Source organism: Ursus americanus, chromosome 5, assembly GCF_024610735.1.
Source record: "Ursus americanus isolate L20-20 chromosome 5, mUrsAme1.1.p, whole genome shotgun sequence".
NCBI classification, from domain to species: domain Eukaryota; kingdom Metazoa; phylum Chordata; class Mammalia; order Carnivora; family Ursidae; genus Ursus; species Ursus americanus.
The window spans coordinates 19,630,493-19,654,948 of NC_142131.1; the positions used below are offsets into that span (position 1 = coordinate 19,630,493).

General features: G+C 36.0%; 1 long non-coding RNA gene across 1 annotated transcript in view; it reads left to right on the forward strand.

Moving 5' to 3' along the window:
* Positions 1-20,019, forward strand: part of LOC123791492 (uncharacterized) — a 363,697-nt gene extending 343,678 nt beyond the window's left edge. The window contains exons 8-14 of the long non-coding RNA XR_006779396.2: positions 3,489-3,579; positions 6,817-6,915; positions 8,126-8,269; positions 9,954-10,035; positions 15,483-15,762; positions 17,381-17,599; positions 18,068-20,019. This is a non-coding gene — a long non-coding RNA (uncharacterized LOC123791492). The remainder of the gene's footprint in view (positions 1-3,488; positions 3,580-6,816; positions 6,916-8,125; positions 8,270-9,953; positions 10,036-15,482; positions 15,763-17,380; positions 17,600-18,067) is intronic.
* Positions 20,020-24,456: the final 4,437 nt, after the last annotated feature.

Sequence of the window (24,456 nt, forward strand, 5' to 3'; positions counted from 1 at the left end):
AAATGAGTATATTCTATCACATTCTGCTTTAAGTAGGATAGATTTTTTAAACCACTTTGAGTTAGATAGTAAATGTGGGGAAGTTAAAATGTTATACCAGATATTTAGAAATTCTTAATTTATAGAACTATATTTACATAAATCTAGCTAACATTATAAATAACCTTCAGTAATCTTTTGGAAAATACAGAGTATAAAACTTATGTATTTTATATGTGTATGTAAGTATCTTCCTCATTCTGTTAGATTCCTTGTATTGACCATTCTAGACTTTGAAATCAAACAAAATTAACCATGATATCCATTAATATTATAGAACAGCATTGTCTGTTCAATGGCCAGATGAAACTACTTAAACTTTAAATAAGAACAAATTACAATTCAGATTCAGTTTCTCAGTCCTACTAGCCTCATTTCAAATGTTCAATAGCCCTATGTGCCTAGCAACTATATTATAGTGCTTCACGGATAGAGTGCTTTTATTTTATTTTATTTTTTTAAGATTTTATTTATTTATTCAACAGAGATAGAGACAGCCAGCGAGAGAGGGAACACAAGCAGGGGGAGTGGGAGAGGAAGAAGCAGGCTCATAGCGGAGGAGCCTGATGTGGGGCTCGATCCCATAATGCCGGGATCACGCCCTGAGCCGAAGGCAGACGCTTTAACCGCTGTGCCACCCAGGCGCCCCTAGAGTGCTTTTATCATAGCAGAAAGTTCTATTGGATGACACTGCTATGGAATATTACCAACGTTTGGAGTCAACCATTTATTTTCTCTATCTCTGCATCAATCTGTTTTAGTTGTTTTGGTCAAGAATGAAAGTTTTCCCCTGAAGAGTCATATAGTACCAATCTGCTAAGTGTATTCAGATGATATTTCCTATTTTTAACTAAAGATGATTTTCTATTGCTTGGGGCTTGACAATTCACAAAGAGACCAGAGATGACAGAAACACAAATAATATAGGATTAGTAGAATTTAAGTGTGGGGAAAAAATGACAACTGAGTGAAAAAGTGAAAGAGTGAGTTTGGAGCAAATATGCAAAAAACATCCTAGATTACTTTGTCAACAGGAGCTAGTGTTATTTAAAAAAGGCTTGGGCAGGTGTTTTATTCTTACAGAAACAAAACTACTTACTGTAATAGAAGACAGTATTAGATAGGGCCACACCTTGCTTTACATGCTGCTTTCATTTAATACAAAAGGAATCAAGACTGTGTTTTGTTTAACTCTACCATATATACATATATTCGTTACATATATACACATATATACATATTTTCTCACTTATTTTTTAAATTCAACTTTTTTAAACTAAAAATCCAGTTCACGCATTTTCTTTTCTTTTTTTTTTTTTTTAAAGGTTTTATTTATTTATTTGACAGAGAGACAGCCAGTGAGAGAGGGAACACAAGCAGGGGGAGTGGGAGAGGAAGAAGCAGCCTCGCAGCAGAGCAGGGAAGGATCCTGATGCGGGGCTCGATCCCAGGACCCTGGGATCAGGCCCTGAGCCGAAGGCAAACACTCAAGGACTGAGCCACCCAGGTGCCCCACCAATTCACGCATTTCTCCCACTCCCCATCCCTCACCTCTGGCAACCACCCACCTGTTCTCTTTACATATGAGCTTATTTTATATATAAAAATATATTTATTAATATACATAAAATACATAGTTTAATTCTTATATATTTAATTACATATAATTATATAATATTACCTATATTATTATTTTTCTTAACATAATGCCCATAGGGTCCATCCATATTGTCCCAAATAGTAAGATTTCATTCCTTTTTTAAGGCTAAATGATATTGTGTGTATATGTACACACACACAATTTTTTTACTTGTTCATTGATGGACACTTAGGTTTTTTCCATATCTTGGGTATTTTAAATAATGCTGCAGTGACATGGGGGTGCATATGTCTTTTCAAATTAATGTTTTCATTTTCTTTGTATAAATACCGGAAGTGGAACTGCTAGATTATATTGTAGTTTTATTTTTAATTTTTTGAGGAACCTCCATACTTTTTTTCATAGTGGCTGCTCCCAATTTATATTTCCACCAACAGGCCTCAACAGTTACCTTTTCTCTACATTCTTGCCAACACTTGTTATTTTCAGTCTTTTTGATAATAACCATTCTGTGTGTGGTGATATCCCATTGTCAGTTTTTGATTTGCCTTTTCCTGATGATTAATGATATAGAGTATCTTTTCATGTACCTGTTGGCTATCTGTATATCTGCGGTAGAGTCTTCTGCCTACTTCGTTCTGCCTACTGATTTTCTGCTGTTGCATTGTATGAGTTCTTTATATATTTTGGATATTAGTCACTTATCAGATACATAATTTACAAATATTTTCTTCCATTCAGTAGGTTACCTTTTCATTCTGTTGATGTTTTTGGTTTTGGGTTTCTGTTGGTTTTTTGTTTGTTTTTTGGCTTGTTTGGTTTGTTTCTTTTTTGGTATGGAGAAACTTTTTAGTTGGATGTAGTCCCACTTCTTTATTTGCTTTTGTTGCTTTTGCTTTTGGTAACACATTAAAAAAATCATCGCCAAGATCTATGTCAGGCAACTTGTTACCTATGTTGTCTTCTAGAAGTTCTGTGATTTCAGGTCTTACATTCAAGTCTGTAGTCTATTTTGACTCAATTTTTGTGTAGTGAAAGATAGTGGTCCAGTTTCAGTCTTCTGCAATAGGCTGTCCAGTTTTCTCAGCATTTATTAAAGAGACTGTCTTCTCCCCCACTGAATATTCTTGCCTCCTTTGTCATATTATATATTCTTTTATTCTCAATCTGGTCACTTGAAATAGTTAAGACACTAAAAACTGCTTTTAATATGAGAAGAGTAGTTTCCTAGTTAATGAGTTCACATTTGCAGGATTTACTTCATGCAATTCTTTATATTAAGCTGTGTATAGAGTAAAATTGGTTCATATTTAGTATTTTGGGAAATTGAAATTTTCAACAAATAAGAATATTTCTGACACCTAAAGCATCCGTTTAAAAGCTAATATTTAAAATTATTTACTTTTTTCATAGATGCTTATCTAAAATTTATGACCATTTTTTTGCCTTATTATAACATTTAATACTTTCTCAACTAACGGGGCTGATAATTATGTCCAATAGTTTTTGTAGTAATTCTAACACAGCTATTGAGGTTAGGTTTGCTTCTAAAGTAATGACGATAGGTAAATTGCAATTCTGAAGCGCGTTATACACCTTCCCCCCCCAACATAAAGTATCGCTTCACAGTAGATCACCTACTAACCCTTCTTATGTTTCTTAACAAGTGTTCACTGTCACTGGGTTAAGAAATCAAGGTTTCCGAAAGAACCAGGTGGAAAAGCTTGTTAAGTGAATACACTTAACTCTACATGAATTCCCAAGCCATTTGATTGTTATTTGAGGGTTGGATGCCTCCTCTGCAAAGCTCATGGGCTTGATGACAAGATTTTTCTTCATTCTTCCAAAGGCATTCTTATTTATTTCCTGTGAGGCCGGAACCTGAATCTGGATATAATTGAGATTGTGGAAATGGGTTGCTGTCATACTTCATAAAAATTGTAAGTATCTTTTTGGTTATGTTGATTCAAAACTAGGGGGCTATAGAAGTGAAAGGAAAGGCAGAATTAATACAAGAACTAACCTTAAGAACCAGAAGTTTTCTTAAGGCTATTCTTGACAGAAACCAAAGATAATCTTTTCCTTGAAAGCAAAAATATGAGTGAAGTATTCACCCCCATGTACTTGATTTCTTATAACTTGCCTCGTGTTAAGAACTCTTGTATAGTATTTTATACATCGGCTAAATGACTCTTATTGTACTCCAGCAAATGTTAAGTTGAATGCTATGTGAATAGTAAAATAATTTTGAAAATTCATCTACTTACTTAGTAAAGGAAAAGGATAACTTTCAGCTCTGGTCTACTTTGTAGGATTTAAAATTTTTTTCAGTCATTAATAAGTATTAAATTATATTTTGAAATTAAATCCCTTTGTATATTTTTGAGGGAAATAAACAATTTACTGATTGCTTTTTAAGTAAATATGAGTGAGCCATAACAAAAAAGAAATCTCTACAGAATTATGGAAGCATTCAGAAGCAGATATCCCTTTGAGAGAAAATTACTTTTTTTCTTTTAAAAAAGGAAGATGATTTTGAATTCTCAGCAAGGAGTCACCATCAGAACCACCAAATGGTTCTGAACAGGGACTTAAAAGCTGCTAGTTCATTTCACGTATGTTTTGGCCATTAGAAGCATATAATAACAGCAACTAAAGTGATGGGAAATTATTTTGAATTCTGTTTAGTAATATTAAAGAATAAGAGACAACTTGTTTCTCAAATACTGTATTCTGTTTTTTACTTTACATGTAATATTTGAATCTCTTATTACCAGTCACATAATCAAAGAGTCAAAGGCCCAAAGTGGTCTGGAAGCGAGTATACCTGCTAGATCAGATAGATGGTGCTTTACATGTGCAGTGAGAGAGGAAGATCGCATTCATGAAAGTCCTCAGAGTAATACAGGCTGGTTTTTACCTGAGTGGGGAGAGTAAAGAAATCTTCTGTTTTTATTTATCTGATGCGACTCTCTGTTTGAAACAGATCAAGACAGACAGATTGGAGCAAACAGAGCTTTTTGGTAATTATTCTTTATGAATGTGCACTATTTCCGGGAGACACCCATGGGCTTATGTTTGCAGGTCTCTTTAATATTAAGACATAATAATCATCACTCTAAAAATACCAATCGTTACTCCCATGGATACTAATAACCATGTTATTAAAGATGTTCAGGGCCGTACATTTTGGAGATTAGAAGTTCAGACATTTTCTCTCCGTCCTGTCACCCAGGGCTGCCAATCCACAGTAGTGCCATTTGTTTCCTGTAGGAACGTGGGGGGGGGGGGGGCGGATTCACCTTGTCTATCTGAATAGGGTCACCTAAGATAGCTTGTTTTTGTTGCTGGTTTTTTGTTTTTGTTTTTTTTAAAGAGAGCGTGAGTGGGTGTTGGAGAGAGGGAGAGAGAGAATCTCAAGCAGGCTTCTTGCCTAGCACAGAGCCTGATGTAGGGCTTAATCTCATAGCCCTGAGATCATGACGTGAGCTGAAATCAAGATTCAGATGCTTAACTGACTAAGCCACCAAGGCACCCCTGTCCCCTAAGATTGTTTAATGCCAAACTGCACAACCAAACATGACAGCTCTAAAAAGTATTAGGTAAAAATGAGCTGTCTTTTATAAAAATACTGAACTCTACCAAGCTATTTAAAAATTTGTTCCAATGTTTTGAAAATAAGGTAATTCCAGTTTCAAGACCTAAGCAGAAGATGAAACCAACCCGAATGACATCAGATTCTGGGTATTTTATGGTATTAGGTATCTAATACTGGCCCACTTAATTAAGATTTGCAAACATCAGTAGCTGAATCTTTTTGTAATGAATAAGTTTAATTCCCCATATACATTTCTGAAAAGTACTAGGGACAGAAGGCAGCACGTAGTGGAATATGAGGGACTAGTGAAACAGTGACTGTGATAGCTTATCTTCTGTTACGGGAGGACCACGGACGAACTGGTAACCTAAGGGGAAGATAGAGCTAAGTGGTTTTAAGAGAAGCAAAGGAAACAAGAATCTCCACAGTAGATCAAAGTTTATCAAGAGCCACATAGAATGAGAAAAATATTATCACTGGTTGTTTCTTTTACAAACTCAAGTATAATGTGTGTAGACACCTAAGTCACATGCAGCGAAGTCAACTCAGTTCCTCCTATTACTCAGTTTTCCTTCTTTTAAAAAAAATTTTGTCTAATTCCATTTCTTGTTTTCATTTTTGAGTTGGCATTTTTTTCAGAGAAGGACTACAACTTTTTTTTGCTTATGGTCTCAAAACTGATGTACACAGAGAATACAATAACAGTGACTCAAGTGGCCTTAGCAGTATATTGCTACCAATGTGACAGATAAAAAGATGTGAACAGAAGGGGAAATGAACCATGAGAGGCTGTGGACTCTGGGAAACAAACTGAGGGCTTCAGAGGGGAGGGGAGGGGGTGGGGGATTGGGATAGGCCAGTGATGGGTATTAAGGAGGGCACATAGTGCATGGTGCACTGGGTGTTATACGCAATTAATGAATCGTTGAACACTACATCAAAAACTAAGGATATACTGTATGGTGACTAACATAATAAAAAATTATTAAAAAAAAAAAAAGATGTGTTCAAGAAGAAATCCTTTCCCAGTACCCATACTTAAAAAAATCACCCTGTCATCAGAATCTGATAGAGAAGGTAACCTTTTTCAAAGAAAGAGCTTATATATTTTGCCATAAATAAAGATAAAGTGTGTTTAACTTTTTGCCTTCATCATGTTTACCACTTACACTTTTATGTTTATTTGATACCTGGGGAAATGTGACTTCAACTTCAATCCAAAATGTGTTGTGGATTTATACTTCAATAAGTTTCCTTTAAAAATACCTAAATAACAGAGTAGAAAAAGAATATTCAAAATGTCAAAATGTCTTTCTATCATAACTTCTCTTTGAAGAGCTGGGTTAGTAATAAGAACTTAGAAATGTTTGATTTTTTACAGTTTACAATAAACTTTATAGAGGAATAGAAAAAAGATAGTGACAATAGTAATACCATTCTCAGTTCTCAGATGTGCTGAAAAAGACCAAATGCACCTAAACACCAGTTAATGCAAGACTCTTTTGAATTCAGTGAGTATGCCAGAATCCCATTCCCCTTTTGTCCAGGAGTCAACAGTGGAGTCTTCTCTCTCTTGCAGATTCAGGTCATGTATTACAAGATTCTGCAAACTGCCAGGAAGGAATGGTGGCAGTAACACAACATCTGAAACTGGAAATATGTGTTATATCTCATACAGGTATGCTGTACCAAGTATTTTTTTCAACATATATGTTCTCTATTTCATGTGGTTATCTTTTGCTCTATTCTGAAAGCTTGTGTATGGGTACATACGTACACACAAACAGACATTGTATGAAAACATGTTCTCATTACATTTGAGCATATAGTTAACCAAGCTAAGGGGACTACTTAAATGAGTGGGCGTAATTTATTGACCTTCTTGTGAAAGGGAAGACTGATGGTGTTAATATTGAACATTTTCTTTCCAAATGAGGCTTACATTTTGAATAACACCATAAGACCTACAAACCCTTTGATACATATTGGAAAGGACTAGGGTATATTCGTGTTCCAGGGGCTGAGCTAGGGGACCACATGCTAGCTTCTGAGGATTTTTGTGAGCCTTTTCATTTTGCCCTCAGCTGACTCAATTCTGGGGATGGTGTAGGACAGATATTTGAACTAGATTGCCTTTGGAGAGTCCCCATCATTAAAATAGTCTTTACTGGGTTAACTTGTGAATAAACTTGAACGTTCCAAAAGCAAAGAGGAAAAAATAAAAGTATATTCATTTTTTCGTATACATGATTATAATTAGTTTGTTAATAAGGGGAATTTGTGAAGATACTTTTTTCTTTTGAAATGGAATAGATTTTTATTGTACCTGGGGATGAACATCCTTTGAATGCATTTCAGATGTGTTTTGCATATGCTTTATGACTAATATGTTAGCTTTCCTTTAGCAGAGGAGTTTTCTGCTATGCCCTTTCTTGCCCAGCTGACCTAGCAGTTCATATTAATTGATATCTCAATTTACTGATCAATCACAATTGATCTAAAACTCCCTGAGGACCAGGTTTCCAATACAGAGCGATGCCATCCAAGAATGAGAATTCTCTTGAATGAGGCTTAGTTTCCTATCACCTAGTGATGCAATGAGAAACAGATAAAAAGTGTTTTCCAACATTGCATCCTACTCTTAGTGTGACAATGACAGAATGGTAAATAATCTACTTTGGCCTACATGTGTGATTCGCATTCAGAATATTTGCTTGGTCCCAAATTCATGGACAGATATGTTTCATGTTATTAAAATGTTTAAAAGTGTCTCTTTTAGCCTTGCATTTTATTTGTCTGATCTGTGTTTTTTTTCTGTGCAATAAGCTGATAAATATTCTAGCCAGGTTTTTTTTTTTATTATTATTCTTTTTGCTTTTCTTTTGTAGCTTTTGACTGACATCTATTCACTTCAAGGGTGATTTTCCTGTTGGCAAGAGGCAGAAGAGACACACCAAGCATCACCTTCAGGAACAAGCAATTTAAGTACTATAATGAGATGGGTCTTTTCAGAGTCTATAATTGGTGACAAGGTATGGCAGCTTCATATCAGACAAAGATGTACAACACAGAGCTTATTAATGAGGATGGAGCGTCATACTCAAGAAAGCTTCCTGTGACTATGAGACAGGAGAATATAACAGATAGTGTAGGTTGTTACTAAGTCCAATATCTCCAATTTGCATCATAAAACCTTTATGTAAGCCAATTCAAGCTAATCCAGAAAGGGATGTTTTTCCCCTTTAGAATTCACTAGGGTAGCCAGCAATCCATCACTTTGGATCCCAGCCCTCCCAGACAACAGCAATAATCATCTAAACTTGCAGATATGCTCAATTTAATTGGGTTAGTTTAGTAACCTTCCTTGTATTAGAGCCAACTTGCAAAGAGATATAATATTTTCACAGTTATGAAGACATAGCAGCTGGCCATAGTAAGATTTGATTGTGGATCAAGAAATCAGATTTTCATCAAGTTAAGAACTCTTCATGGAAATATATATGGAATAAATAATAAAGTAAAATGATTAACAAGGAGACCTACAAAGATATTGGCAAGGCATACAAAAACTGCCTCACTGATAATGCTGAAATCTGTTACTCAGCTTACTCTGATAGCTTTTTACTAATATTTTGGGGGAAGAACATTAATTTAAAAAAAATCAAGATTAAAAAGTAGATACTGAAATTATATATTAATATTGAGAAGCTATATGAAACTTCGAGATGTTTAAATTATTTTGTAAATGCTAATTTGTTAAGCTTTATACAATTTTCTAGAAAGTAATAGTGTCTTTTTTTTTTTAAACATTCTTAAACACTTAAAAAGTAAATACGCTTTATGCAGTCAAATACAGTTTCAAGGGAAGTCAAAAAGAGAACCCAGTGTTGGGTTTCTGGTGTTTGGTTCTGAGGAATGATACTTTTTTTGTGTGAATAATAGAAAAGTCGTTAGAAAATAAATAGCTCTTCTTAAATGTAATACTGGGACCCATTTTCATGAGGTAAGTGACCAAGATGCTGAAGAATAAAGTACCGTACGATCCCCTCACCATCTGCAGCATATTAACAGATTTCTGCAATGAGCTGTTTATAGTGTAATTACAAAGAAAAACAAGGGTAAAATAAAACAGAATGGAAGATAAAGGATTGTTCAACTTCAAGTGTCCCTTTCCTGGAAAGTGCTTATTCTCAGAGCAAGCTGCCTTCCCCTCAGTACACACTGCTTTGAGGGGGGTCTTTCTGTTTATAATTATGGACCCTTTATTCTATGAAGTTGTAGGATTCTCCCTGAGATTGTCACTCTGTAGTAATGTTTCTAGGGAGTTTGTGAATTTTCCAAGTAATTGGAATATTTCTTGAAGTCCAAATTTGGCCGCCTTTGATTATAAACTAAAAATCATAGCTCAGTAAAACTTCTAGAATCATTTAAAATTACAATTGTGTATTGACGAAAATGTTCAGGACCACATTTTGAACTAGCAGTGATTGCATGGTTATTATTACTAATGCATTACACATGACAAGTTCTGCGAAGCCAGAAGCGTTTCCTTTGGGCATCAGGACTAGGGAGGAAGAGTCCCAGGAGCCAGAGACTAGCTTTCCTGGTTGGTCCGGGGCAGGTCAGGGCTAATAAAATAGAATTACAGGTTCTGTGGAGGATGGAAAGTCCTGCCTTGTTTCATTCCCTTCATCTGAACTTTGTTCTTACCCTCAGGACTGTGTATGGTTTGGTTCTAACCAAAATTCTGATCAAAACCAGAATAAGTTCATTTTCTGCCTGATTCAGCATTTACAAGGTAAGAAAGTAAAAGAGTGGGAGGGGATTTATTTGATTCATTAAGACCATCCAGTATCTTAGGCGGTACCTTTAAAATAAGTGCTGCAGGATATAATACGACATCGAAATTTCTAATTTAGTGACTTTGCTTGTGTATTAAATTTATATTTCGTATGCCTGTTATATTTGTTTCCCACTGTCTTTTCTGGGTAGATGAATAAATAACTGAGTTTTAAAGACTCAAATTTGTATCTTTAGCTCCCCTTCTATTAGTCCATTCTTCCCAGAAACCGCTTTGTATACAACCACAGATGGAGCAACAAAGTGTGTTGCCTAGAGTATGGGCTTTGATATTAGGCACTCCTGAGCTCAGTACTTTTTAGTATTAGGATCATAGACAGCTCTGCTTGCTTGAGCTTCCCCTTTCTCATTTACGAGCAAAAGTGATAACATTCACTTTGTAGGAGTAGTTTAGTGTTTAGAAATAATACGTGTAAAGTGTCTATCTTGGGAACTAGTGTTTAACACGTGCACGGTGGATATTATTACTATTATCATTCCTGCTGTTCGTATGGGAGCAAGGTCTCTGGGGAAAGGAGACTGTGTGGGTGAGGACTCGTGTGGGGATCATGTAATAGCTGATCTTTTTCAAATATCTTGCTCTTGTGGCAAACTCTGTGCCTTTTCTGCAAGTGATTCATTCGCATCTTGCCTGGCCACCTGCTTGTAACCTCACCACTCTTTCATTAAGTGTTCAGTAATAAAAATTAGATGACAGTTTGCAACTTACAAGCGTGGTGACTCAGCCCTCAGCTCTGCTTGTTAAGTCACCTACTTTCCCCTCACTTGATGCAGCAAACCTTGGGAATAAAGATGTTCAAGGATGTAAACTTTATTTTTTCTTAGGTTGAAACTTAACAAAAGAAGGTATTTCTCAATGTGTCCTGTCTTTTCTGTGTAATAATGTCTTGCTTATAAAACAAATGAAAGGGGAATTTGACGAGTATCCAGAAATTATCATTAATATGAAAATTCAAGTATATTTTCTGTCTAATAAATAAGCATATGTCTACTGCTCCAGGCCTTTTGTAGATACAGGTTTTAGAACAGGTATAGCAACAGTTAAAATTATTTCAGCATTGAAACATAATAAGAATATGAGGAATTTGAATTTAAGATCTTTTAAAAAGAGTCTAGTATAAAGGGAAAGGGCTAGGAAGGTAACCACAAATGCTTGCAATGATTTTTTCAGTTAGATGAAAATCTCTTATAAACTATGTCCTTTAAAATGAATGAAGACGTATTTCATCCTGTTACTTTTTCCGACAGGTGTCATTTTTCCAGGGCAAATGTTTGAATATCTTAGGTGCCTTTAGAAAGTAACAGCTGCTAATAATCTCTGAAGTTTGAAACTGATAACCACAGTCATCAGGTGTGGAGTTGAGCTGAAACTTCTTTCATGATTGTTGGCGATGTGTTTTCTTCCTGTCCCTTTAAGTGAACTTTTTTGCAGAGAGCCAGATAACACACTGTCACTGGCTGAAAATAATTTGAAATTGGAGTTTTTTAAAACCTACAAATCTATGAAGCTATCCCCGTTGCTCAACTTTCAGGAGAAAAAGAAAACTTCTAAATCCTTATCGAACATTTAAGTCTTAATTCTTGCCATTTTTCTTCTTCCTTCAGGCAACTTATTTTCTCTAATTCTCTAAGTTTTACACCTGCACTCATGAAAAAGTGTTTTGGCTCCTCGACCCTCCTCTGTTGTATAACTTATTTTAGTAAGTTTTCATCTTTTGTTTCCATAAATCTGGAGAATACTCCTCCTTATCTACGAGAAGATGAAAAAAATTATAATAAATTGCTCACTTTGCTTCCCAGTTACTCCTTCTTCAAGTTAATGTTGTCTTCTCCCTGGGCATTTTCTCCCGTGAGCGATAAGTAGTGTAGAAAATGATGGATCTCCTTCTCATTCTCTAAGAGGGTTTAAACATTGCTGACCCCAAAGGAGGTGGCAGGTAGACTCCTAGAAAGAGAGTAGCTGACAGCTCTTTGGTGGCACTAGCAAGCAAATGTGTTGTCTTGATTTGTAAAGGGTTTTAATGTCATCAATAGTAATTCAGCAAAGAGAGATTTGTAAAATGCAGCTCAAAATGTAGCAAATTGCATCATTGTTAGTGCTTTAGAATTTTAAAATATCTGCAGCAGATGGTAGAGTGCTAGGAGCAATGTCTTGCTTTAGTGTCTAGGAAAAGTTTATGTCATCATAAACCCTAGCGTGATTGTGGCTTCTCTGGCCTGCTGGAAGAAGTTGTTATTTATTTTCCTTCAAATAATAATTTGCTTTTAAAAATATTTAGCAGAGTATCAAGAAATCAGAATCTCTCAGAGAAGTGGTTCACTTTCCAAACACATAAACGAATATTATATAGTAGCCTTAGAAATGAGGACATGTTTTGAAACAGCTTAATAGAGGTTAGAACAAAGGTTAGGGAGAAAAGTTTTCTGCTATTTGTTGTACAGTCTGGTTTTAAATGTCCCAAATAAGGAAATTCTTGCTACCAAAAAAGTGGGAAAAAGTCTTGTAATGTACAAACCCAGTAATGTACAAACTCATCAAATTTTAGTTCTGGAAGCTTCTTTAGATATTTTAGCTCCTCTTATCCAATTATTTGTAAACGGTGGAACTAAAGCCCTCATGATTTACCCAAGAACATGCACTAGGAATAGGGCCACCAGGGATCTCTTCTTTTCCTCAACTTAGATTTTTGTTTCAAATTTTTCCAATCCATTAAAGTGTAAAAAAAAAATTAATATTTGTGGCAAGTACAAAATCTTCTTAAATTGAAATTGATAATTATCTGTGCAGTTATTGTAGCTATCAATCCCCCATAACATTGAGGAAACTAAGAAATGGGTTGTCTTATTTTTGAGAATCATGCAGAAATCCCAAAATGAAAAAGAGGATAAAGTGACATTCTATTTTTTTTAGAAGAAGCAAATAGGACAAAAACAAACAAAAAACCCAGAACAATTCAAAGTAAGAAACATTTTACTAGCAAATATTATACACAAATGGTCTTGGGTAATAAATTACGGTGGCTACTAGGATAGGCTTTAAAGCCAGTCTGTCTGGGATGGAATCTTAGCTCTGCCACTTAAAACTCTATGATTTAAGCATGTTTCTTTTTTTAAAATTTTTATTCTAATTCCAGTTAGTTAACATACATTGTAATAGTAGTTTCAGGTGTACAGTGTAGAGGTTCATCACTTCCATACATCACCTGCTGCTCATCACAGCAAGTGGCCTCCTTAGTCCCCATCACCTACTTCACCCATCCCCCCACCACCTCCTCTGTGGTAACCATAAGCTTGTTCTCTGTAGTTAAGAGTCTGTTTCTTGGTTTGCCTCCCTCCCTTTTTTTTTTCCTTTGTTAATTATCTTTCTTAATCTGTCTGTGCCATGGTCTTCTCTTCTGTAAAACAGAGCGACCCATTACAAGATGTCATTGTGAATATCAAATGGGTTAATAATGTAAAAACACTTTTAAAAAATCTCTGGCGAACAGCAAGCTTATTACATTCAACTGCTCTTTTTATTATATGTTAAACTTGGTGTGTTATCGAGTGGACTTTTTTCAGGAGGATGGTGTGGCAGTGGCTAAAAGGAGCAGGATTCCTGATTCTGAGGAAAGCTAGCCAGTGCCAGAGAATTAGGAGAAAAACAGGTTCCAAAGTGGTTTACTAGAGAGGTGCTCCCCAAATCATTTTTCTACTTAATCTGTTCTATGGAAATTGCCTCAAAATAGACAGAATCTGTACCTTCATTCTTTTTGTCTGGATACATACATATATATATATATATGTATGTGTGTGGGTATTTTTTTCCTTAAAATTATGCTGGGGAGACTGTTATTCCAATTGAGACTACTAAGAAAAGATACTCAGACAAGAATAAGAACACGCACCCTATTGGCTTTTCTATCTTGTGTTCAGTCTCTCTTGATAACACTCCGGGGAGAAAAGTCGGTCTTGTAGGAGACAGCAGAGGAGGGTTTTTATTCCGCCCGGTAGCATCACAAAAGTCTAAGACAGAGTCGACTTCACTTGTTTCTCACAGTTCAGTTTGACTCCTGGGACCAAGGGACCAGGTTAGCATTTTCATTAACTCCGAGTTGCCCCGTGCCCCCAACCCCCACCACTCTCTCCCTTCCCGAAGGCCATACATACACCCCGTATGGCTCTGCTGCTCTTAGAAAGCTAAGGGAGAAAGTAAACAACAAACAGTCAAAACGAAGGCAGAGCATGTTGCTAGGCATGCTCGGGGAATATTTCCAGACATCTTTTATTCTGAACCTCAGTACTTGTTGCCTTAGTCACCAGTCTAGAGATTCTGCTCTTTTGATATAACATTTTGACCTTTATCTTAACACTCTTTCTAGTTATATGTAAAGTTAGTTGTCAGGAGCCAGCATTCCTTAGTCCTTACCCACTGCTTGTTACTTTATGACCAAGGACAGAGGCATTGATGCTGCTGGCTGATGTCCCTGCCGTGTTCCTGTCACCACTGACATTCGCCTTTCTGACTGTCACTCTTGAAAAACAATGTATCATTTTTGAGGGTCATCTTCTTTCACAGATTCAGTCCTCAATGTATATGAACAAAAAGCCCATCTTTTTTCACAGTCTTTGTCTGTCAGTTCAGCACAGCTCTCTAACCATAAGATACAAAAGAAATGTGTTAGAACATGACTCATTCTTACATGGGTTAACAAGTGCTGCATATCACATCAGAACTAAAAAAAATTGTTCAAGTCACCCAAATAAGAGAAGTATAGTTCCTGTATCTCCTGTGCCAGAGAAAAACTACAAGGAAAGAGCTTATTTTTCCAGTAACCTCACATCCTTTGTTGACACTCGGATGCCCCAGTATTTTAGGGAATACCTCTAATTCATTCCATACTTGTGTATGAAAAAATTGGGGTCCTTTTCTCTATAACTCAAATGTGGATGGACACCTTAGACTGTTAATTTCTTCATTCTTCTTTGTTGATACACAGCAAATATTGCTTGTATATTTTCCTTTGGAACTAAGAAGTCAAACGTGCAGCGTAAATGAAATATTGGGGGTCTTTGATATGTAAGTCTTCTGTTCCTGTATCAGAAGATTGGTAAGATAGCAAAATTCTTGTAACACAAGTACATGTGTTAATGGAACGGTCACTTGCAAAACTAGTCCCTACCCTCCACTCTTGGCACCTATTTGCTTTTCATTAGGTTTTTATTGAACACTTTCAACTGATTGTCAGAAGACAGTTCAAATAAAAGACGGGTCAAATGTATTGCTACATAAACCCGAATCTTATAAAAGAAGGTAGACTTATGAAATCAGTGTGTCTTGGAATAATCCCACATTGTCATCTTTCTTCCAAACTGAGCTCTGAATTTTTTTTTTTCCCCCTCCAGGGACCTACACAAATCCTCATTTCCAAAGGGAATTCTACTTAGACCATTCAAATGCCCGGCATCTCCTTCTTAACTGTCATTGAACCAGGATAAGCCTGTGACTCAAGCTGTCTATTCATGACATGAAAATGACCTCCGTGGTAGATTTTGAGAGGAACAGAGTCTTAGCTTTCACATGTTCTTTTCTTATGAAAGTCAATAAATAACCTTCAGATACCTCGGGCTCCCTTCGTGCTACTACAAGGGAACCAGCCTTTGGATGAGGTTTAGGATATGGAAGGTAGGTTGAGAAAACAAACAAGAGTTTTTGATAGTGTCATTGAGCACACTCTACCTCCAATTATGCGTACTAATAAATTTCCTTGAAAAAGATACACTTATCATGATAACCACTAAGTAATGTATAGAATTGTTGAATCACTGTATTGTACACCAGTATAATAATGTATGTTGACTATATTGGAAAGAGAAAACTTAATTGAAAACATTTCCTTGAAATTAATAGATTCTTGAGTTGGAAATGTCAGGTATTCTAAGCAAAATTTTATAATTCGATACATTGAAAGTTACAGGGAAGGATTATTGGAATGACAAGCCAAAACACTGACCACTGGGTATATTGAAGAGTGAGACCAGTTACCATCTGCAAAAGAAAATTTCCAAGTATGAGGATATTTTATGCACCCCTAAGAGAATATTGAGATGCCAGAAAATCAAGAGAGGACTTGGGAAACTTGATAGATTACTAGAATATTTTTTTCAAGTATATATCATTTTATGATCAGGCTGGGTCAGAGAAATATCAACATGTTCTATATGCCTTAAAGAATTTCACTGGAAAAATTTGCCTCCTTCCAAAAAAGAACTTGTTTATTCCAAAATTAGTACATATTATCAGTGAATATTAAGTTATTAATAATTGAATAGATAAATTATTTAAAAATTTTTTATCTTTAAATATAAATTTCCAAAATATTATTAATTGAAATGGATTGAATTTTAGTTGATCTTTTTTCTGTAACAATTATCATATGCAAAACACTTTTTGTATATAATCAGTCATGATTTACTATTTCCAGTTTCAGTTAGAAATGAAATTATCAATGAATTACTAAATATTTCCCTTTCAAAAGAAGTAAAACACTATTATACCATAGATTAATGCATATGATAAGACAAATCACATATTTTACAATATGACGTTGATTCTAATGTCATAGCACATATAGCATGGCTAGCTTACAGAATGATTCCCATTATGGCCAAGAGAATAGTGTCCAAAAAGGACTTCCTTCTTTCAGAATACATTTTCTTCCAAACATTCTTTTTCTTTTAACATTATAATCAATCATAAACATTTTTAAGTGACCAACATTTGGTAGGCACTGGAGAGTCAAATACAAGTCATGGTACCTTCCTATAGAAAGTTTTTTGTAGTTGTGTAGAAAAAAAAAAACAAACAACTGGATATAGTTTTAAAGTAGAATAGAGCTAAGGATCAAAGCAGGGCAGGAGATAGCAAGCATTGTAGTCATTGTGGTTCCTACAGACCAAGCCGACCCTACCCAGACACAAGAGAGATTATGATCTACCAGCATTCTTGAGCTTACTGTTCCAGATAAGTCCATGGATCATAGACAATAGCATCATCTGGGAGCTTGGTAGAAATGCAGACTCTCAGGCCCTGTCGTGGACCTACTAAATCACAGTCTTTGTTAACAAATCCTCAGGTGATTTATATACATGGTGAAGTTTGAGAAACACTGCATACAGAGTATGAAGAGGGATTTTAATCCTTCTTTTCCCAGTTTTTTTTTTTCCTGAATTAGTTGTCTATAAGTCTTTAATGTCAGCCTTAATATATGATTTTTCAAGCAGTATTAATGTTCTGTGTGCAGGGTGACTCTGCCACAATGGGTACTCCACAGCCACTGTGTAGGAGGGCTTCCGTACAGAGTTCTCATCCCCAGAGATCATCCGTGGATTTCCTCTTCATTATCTTCAGTTTGACTGCAAGGATGTATGGCAAAGAAGAATGAACACTTGACAGGCGTCCTGGTTTCTAATCTCCATCTCCACTAAATGGCAGCGTGATCTCAATCACATAATTATTCCAGGTGATATTTCTTATCTAAAAAAGGGTATTGAATGATCACTAAGTCATCTTTCAGCTCTGAAACGTAATAGTTTGATTTCAGATTATCATACGTTGGAAGAAAAAAGATGGGAGACTAATACTACTTAACCTTTCATGTGGTTTTTCAGAGATAATGTTGAGGAGTTGGTACTCTGTGTGGAGTATGCATGAAAGCAGATTGTTGTTGGGGTAAAAACAAGAAAACGCTGAGATTCCTCAATGCCATGTTGTTATTTAAAGGAACTTCTTGCTTACTTTAAAATACAAAACAGATTTTTTACCTTCAACAGCCAACTTTGAAATACTGTACATATTTCTTATATAAGCTAAACGTTGTTGGTATGACTCATAAAGAAGAATCCTAATGAATTCAACCTTGCCCTATATACTTATTTTCTTATTTCTGTCTTTGACCTAATTTCCTCATACATTTTTCTCTTGCTTTTAGTTGTGTTATTTTGAAGACTAGAAACTGCTTATTCAAGGGCTTGCCTTCAAAAATATAAGGTAAATTCATTATTGAGTGTCTCTTAGGGGCAAGGCAATGCTAATATACATGGGACATTTAAAGAAATAAAACAAGTCCATGATGTTAAAATTTTTGAGTAACAGAATTGTATAATTAAGGTCATAAATTCAGGTATACTGTTTATTGAGGAAGCCCTTGATCATCTGTCAGGCACTACGTATGGTAGGTGTGGTCCCCTGTATGACCTTAGTTAATCCTCTTGACAGTGTTATGAAGTATGTACTATTATTTCTGATTAACAGAGGAAATAGCTGAGATTTAGGAAATTAAGTTATTTACCAAAGGCTACTGAACTTCTAACTTAAAACCTAGTATATCATACTCATGCCATGTTAGAAAAGGCACCTGCGTGGCTCAGTCAGTTACCCGTCCAACTCTTGGTTTCAGCTCAGGTCGTGATCTCATGGGTCATGAGATGGAGCCCCATGTCAGGTTCTGTGCTCAGTGGGGAGTCTGCTTGAAGGTTCTCTCCCTCTGCCCCTCGCCGCATGCATGTGCCTGCTCTCTCTCTCTCTCTCTCTTAAATAAATACATCTTAAAAAAAAAAAAAGTTTTTCTGACCTTGAAAGGTATATTGAAATAAGGAAATGATGGAGAATTAAAACAAAACAAGTGAAAGCTACAGTAGTGTTCCAGCAAATAGGTAATGTAAGCTTGAGCCATGGTATTATGAGTTGAGTTGTATCCCCTCCAAAAAGATATATATTGAAGCTCTAACCCCCAAGACCTTAAAATGTGACCTTATTTGTAGGAAATAGGGTCACTGCAGATGTAATTAATTAAAATGAGGTCATACTGGAGTACAGTGGGCCCCTAATCCAGTATAAGTGATGTCGTTATAAAAAGATGGTCATGTGAACGGTAACCTGCAGGGAGAACACCATGCGGCTACAGAGGCAGAGATTAATGTTGCACCAACAAGCCAAGGATCCCTGAGGTTTGTCCACAAACTGCCAGAAGGTAGGAAGAGTCAAGGAAGGATTCTCCTGCAGGCTTCTGGGTGAGTGTGGCCCTGCCAACACCCTGATTTTGGACTCCTAGCCTCCAGAGCTGTGAGACATAAATTTCTGTCCATTTAAGCCACACAGTTTGTGGTACTTTCTTACAGAAGCCCTTAAGAAATGAATACACATGACAATAGAAGATGGAAACAAGAATAGTGAGAAAGCCATACAAGTTACATGGAAAAAAATGGTGGAAATGTATGCAGGAAGTCAGTATGTGTGCAAAGGTGAGCCAAAAATGATTCAGAAGTCTTGAACTTGGGAGGCCATAGAATATAGAAACTAGTGCTGTCTTTACAAACGAGAGTTAAGAGATTTTTAGAATGGAGTGAAGAACAGAGTGGAGAAAGGATCTGTGTGGATAATAAAAGTAGAACACATTTTAAGGAAAGAGCGTAATAATTAAAACACAATTAAGACAGAGAAATTGTGCCCAAAGGAGATTAGAATTTTGTTGAAAATGTACAAGATCAGAATGATAAAAACCATAGTATATATTGAATTCTCTTACATCCAAGTCACTTCGTAGATGCTATTACTAATCCTCACAACAGCACCATAAAATGTGCTAAAGATGAGTAACTCTCCACCAGATCCATCTCCTTTGCATAGTAAGAGTTGAAGCTAGAAAGTGAATACTTAATCATTAGCATTTTCTAGACCCTCTTACAGGTACGTATGATCTTTTATGGTTTTGACTTGTTTTCACTGAGAGAATGTGGGCAGACTAATGTGTATAACTTCAGGCTGAGCATTGAAGAGTCAGGTTCCTCCACACCTTCTTTCTTGTTTTGCTAGCTGGATACAAGACTCTGGAGCTGGCATTGGCAAACTATGGCACATTGACCAAATCTGCCCTCCTGGGTATTTTATAAAGAGGTTTTTTTGGAATGCAGTCTGTCAATACATTTACATATTGCCTATGACTGCTCTGTGCTACAACAGTGGAGTTGAGTTTAAACAGAGACGTTACGGCTTGCAAAGGCTAAAATATTTATTATCTGGCCCTTTACATAAAAAATTTATCAGCCCCCACCCTAGAAGGTAGTAGTCAAATCCTAGAAGGAGTGTGGGTCCCCAGAGCACTGAAAAGAGCTGCTATTGGCATGAACCCAAACTTGTTAGACCATTATGTGAGCCCAGAAAAAAAAATCTATTATGTTTATTAAATTTCACCATTTACTTGTGATAAGTTTATCCTGTCCTTACTAATGGATCCATTTGCAGATTTTAAAAAATTCAGAGAAGTTAAATCGCTTAGCTACAAATACATTAGTAAATGAAAGGACAGGATTTGAATGCAGGTCTGGGTGACTCTAAAGTCTGTCCTATTTCTCTAACTTCAGAGCAAACATCTCTGGATACTGAATTTATGGGGATTTTATTTTCTTCTTTGCGTTCTTGTGCATGCTTTTTCTAATAGCTTTATTGAGATACAATTCACATAACAACACATTTACACTTTAAAAATAGACATTTTTAATAGACATTTTAATGATTTTTAGTATATTCTCAAAGATATACAGCCATCACTATTATCTAATTTTAGAGCATTTTCAGTAATCCAAAAAATCCCATTAGCAGTGACTTCCTATTTTCTAGTCCTCTTATCATCTAGGAACTACTAATTCTCAGTCCTATTAATAGTGAAACAGTGATGAATTTACCCAATGTGGACATTTTATATAAATGTAATGATAGACTATGTGGTCTTTTGTGACTGGCTTCTTTAACTTAGTATAACATTTTCAGGATTTATATGTGGTGTGGCATATATCAATACTCCATTCTTTTTTATTGATGAATAATATATTCTGTTGTATGCATATATCACATTTTGTTTATCCATCAATCGGTTGGGTTGTTTGTACTTTTTAGCTTAAGAATAATGTTGCTGTGAACATTTGTGTACCAATTTTTGTGTGAACATATACTTTGATTCTCTTGGGTATATACACCTAGGAGTGGAATTGCTTGATTGCATGGTAACTCTATCTTTAACATTTAAAACAATTACGAAATTGTTGTTCAAAATGGATGCACTGTTTTATAATCCTACCAGCAATGTGTGAGGATTTCATTTCTCTATGTTCTTGTCAACACTTGTTTTTGCCTTCTTTATTTTAGCCATCCTTGTGGGTGCATAGTGGTATCTCATTGTGGAGTTGATTTGCATTTCCCTAATGACTAATGATGCTGAGTGTCTTTTCATTTGCTTATTGGCCATTTGTATATCTTCTTTGGGGAAGTGTCTATTCAAATTTATTGCCAATTTTAAATTTGGGTTATTTATCTACTGTTGAGTTGTAAGTGTTCTTTATATATTCTGGATACAAGTCCTTTATCAGATATATGATTCGGAAATATTTTCTCAGATTCTGTGGGATTTTATTTGTTTTTGTTGTTGTGCTTTTGTGGGTTTTTTTTGTTTTGTTTTGTTTTTTGTTTTTTTACTCTTTTAAAAGAGTTTTAACTTATTTATTTGAGGTGGGGGCAGAGGGAGAAGCAGAGTCCCCACTGAGCAGGGAGCCCAACACAGGGCTTGATCCCAGGACTCTGCAATCATGAACTGAGCCAAAGGCTCATTTAACCAGCTGAGCCACCCAGGTGCCCCTGTTTTGTTTTTGTTTTTTAACTTTTTGATGGTGTCCTTTGCATCAAAAAAATTTTTTATCTATTTTTTTTCTTTTGTTTTTGGTGTCATATTCAGGAAACTATTGCCTCATCCAAGATCATGGAGATTTACATCTATGCTTTCTTCTAAAAGTTACATAGTTTAAGCTCTTACTTTTTTTTTTATAAAAATTTTTTATTATGTTATGTTAGTCACCATACAGTACATCCCAAGTTTTTGATGTAAAGTTCCATGATTCATTACTTTTAAGCCTATTGTCAATTTTGACTTAATTTTTGAATATGGTATGATAAAGGTGTCCACCCTTATTCTTTTGCAGGTAGATTCCTAGCTATCCCAACACCATTTGTTGAGATTTCATGCATTCTTCAGCTTTTAATTAACATGTATTAGTTTTGTGATTGAAAACACTGAGTAACATAAAAATTATGCCACTTTTCAAAATTAAATTTGAATGTATGTAGAAGGATAGTGGTATGTCACAGAAATTGAAGGTAGGAAACTGATTGAAGGAAGATTGGGAACACTAAGCTATCATCTATCATATGCAAAATAAAAGTCAGAGAAATTAAAGACAGAGGAGAGAGACACACTCTTGGGAGAGGAAACTGAAAGGCTGCATTTGTTTCATTTAAGGTTAAGTTTATGAATAATGTGCAGATAGAAGCAGTGAACATTTTTTCTCCTTTCAAGAACTTTGGTGATGGGAGAGAATCAGAGTTCAAAGGAAAAGTAGAGGTAGAAGGAAGATTCTTAAAATGTAGAGGAACATATTTTTGGAAAAACAGGAGTCATTAGGAAAATAGGATGCAGGAAAAAGAGGGAGTAATTGATGAAAAAAGTTGTAAGAGAAGGGTGTGTAATAGGTCATGGACTGGAATAGAGGTGTGGTCTGTATTTGTAAGAGAAAGCAATGTCAGAAAACAAAAGGAGAAAGCTTGAGTTATAGGTAGACAAACTGAAAAAGGCAGAAGGAAAGGTATGGGAAGAGAAGGGGAGGGGAGAAGGTATGTGGTGAGAATAGATGGATCAAGAGCCAAAGAGGACATACATAAAAGAGAACCGTCTTCCTGACATGGCAGTCAGGTGTAATCATTCAGTCCAGGTTTGTAAACGCGACAAGCTGCTGTTTGCTGATGAGCCTGTGTACAAGAGATAACAAGTGGAAATTTGTCCCACATATGTATTTTGCTGAGAGACTCTGCGAGTTAATCAAAACAAACAAAAAATTACTCCTTTGAAAGTCAAGACACCTAGCAATCTTGAGCCTGCATGGAGGAATAACAACAATTACTGAGAGGTGCAGGTTTGTTGGCCCTTTTAGAGACAGACCGTCCCTTACAGTTTGCCTCATTTCTTACCATCCCATCTAAATATGGGATAATAATAATAAATGAGTAAGTGGATAATTATAAGCAGAGATTATATAAGTGGCATGATTCTCTACTTATTCATTTATTAATTATTTAGCTTCACAGTTGAAAGGGAGGAAGGACACGTGTTTATTTAATGAAACCTATAGCATAGAAGGCAAATTGCTAGTAAACGGGCGGATCTGGCTTTAGTGTACTTAGGAATTCAAGGGCATTTTTTTTTTTTAGATTTATTTATTTATTTATTTGACAGAGAGACAGCCAGCGAGAGAGGGAACACAAACAGGGGGAGTGGGAGAGGAAGAAGCAGGCTCCCCGTAGAGCAGGGAGCCTGATGTGGGGCTCGATCCCAGGATCACACCCTGAGCCGAAGGCAGATGCTTAATGACTGAGCCACCCAGGCGCCCCAGGAATTCAAGGGCATTTTACCCAACAGTTGTAACCCATGAATGGAACTGGGGGAGTGGGGACCAGAATAAATACAAAGATATTTTTGAGTTAGAACTGTTCAGCCTCTTCTCACCTCTTCTCTATGATAACAAGCAAAGAATATGATGTATAAAATCCGAGATCGTCTAATTCCCAGCAGGCTAACTGGTACAAATGACTATTGCAGCTTCACATTTCTGATAGTCTGACAAAATAAGTACATTTTCATAGAATATTACTTTTGAGTGTTCCAAAGTAGACCTGTAACAGAGTCATATCTTTTTAAACAAGGCAGGTAATGAATGACCTTGATGTGTTTAAATTTACAACTATCATTATAAGACTTTTGAACAATTCCCTGAAAACTGTTCACCTAAGAGCTTGAATAAGTTATTATTGCTTTTTCACTGTGTTTCAAAATTTTTACTTCTGAAGTCCTGCGAGGCCTTTTTTCCTATGCCAGCATTCTAGCCACTAGAAGGAATAGACTGGGACTTCCCTGCTTTTATTTATATAATGCTTTTGAAATTAAAAAAATAAGTGTTGCATGCATTGACACATATAAATGTGCTCAGACACAACGGATGCTGCCTACATAGTTGTCTTCAGAAAAGCACACATGCGCGTGCGCGAGCAATGTGTCCTACTCCCCCTTCACCCATACTGTAGAAATAGTCTCAGGAACAGAATGGAATACTCAGGAGAGAGAATCAGAAAGTTGCCAGATTTCTTCCCTTCGCTCTGGCGTCACATTCTAGCTGTTCTGATGTTGTGTGGTCTACCTCTACTATTTCACTCTACTCTGTGGGCCCACCCACAAGTTGTATGGTTTTGTCTTTTGATCTCGAATGTGTCCCTTTTTTATAA